Source organism: Tachyglossus aculeatus, chromosome 4 (genome assembly GCF_015852505.1).
Source record: "Tachyglossus aculeatus isolate mTacAcu1 chromosome 4, mTacAcu1.pri, whole genome shotgun sequence".
NCBI lineage: Eukaryota > Metazoa > Chordata > Mammalia > Monotremata > Tachyglossidae > Tachyglossus > Tachyglossus aculeatus.
The window spans coordinates 17,936,070-17,937,029 of NC_052069.1; the positions used below are offsets into that span (position 1 = coordinate 17,936,070).

The following is a 960-nucleotide window of genomic DNA, read 5'->3' on the forward strand; positions in this document are numbered from 1 at the left end:
TGACTTCATCTACGACCTTGGGCATGTCACTTCACCTCTTGGACTTCTCTTTCCTCATCTGTAAAATGGGGAAAAGATACATGTTCTCCCTACCTCAGAAGTAAGGAGAAACAGCATGGAATAGAGGAAAGAGCATGGGCCTGGGAGTTGGGAGGCCTGCATTCTGATCCTGGCTCTGCTACTTGCTTCTGTGTGACCTTAAGCAAGTTACTTAACTTATCTGTGCCGCAGTTTCTTCATCTGTACCTGCTTTCTCTCCCTCTCCCATGTGGGACAGGGTCTATTGGTATGTATCTATCCCCGCACTTAGGATAGTGCCTTTGTCTTGTCTTTTGCTGTCAAGTCATCTCCAACCCATAGCAACACCATGGACGCATCAGTCCCAGAATGTCCCACCTCCATCTGCAATCGTTCTGGTACTGTATCCAGATAGTTTTCTTGGTAAAAATAAGGAAGTGGTTTACCATTACCTCCTTCTGTACAGTAAACTCAACTCTCTCCCATGCTACTGATGCCCAGCACTGGTGAGTTTTGATGCCCAGCACTGGTGAGTTTTGACTCGTAGCAGATTGCCTTCCACTCGCTAGCCACTGGCCAAGCTAGGAATGGAATGGCTATACCTCTGCTTGACTCTCCCTCCCATAGTCAAGACTGGTAGAGTACTGGAAACTCTCAAGGTGCGACCCTGAGAGGAGAGTACAGAGCCTAGCATATAGTAAATACTTTATTATTATTATTATTATTATTATTTTATTATTACTGCTACTACTACTATATTGTGAGTACCTTTTGGGACAGGGACTCTGCCCAATCTGATTACCTTGTGTCTACCCATTGATCCCACAACAGATTGGTGCATTTTGAATTACGAAATGTTAATCTGGTGAAATCCTTTCATTCATTCATTCAATTGTATTTATTGAGGGCTTACTGTGTGCAGAGCACTGTACTAAGTGCTTG

At 44.1% G+C, this 960-nt stretch overlaps 1 non-coding gene across 1 annotated transcript; it reads right to left on the reverse strand.

Annotated features, from left to right (window-relative positions):
* Positions 1–557: 557 nt before the first annotated feature.
* LOC119927737 lies at positions 558–695 on the reverse strand. The gene has a single exon (XR_005450713.1). It is a non-coding gene; the product is annotated as a small nucleolar RNA SNORA7 (small nucleolar RNA).
* Positions 696–960: the final 265 nt, after the last annotated feature.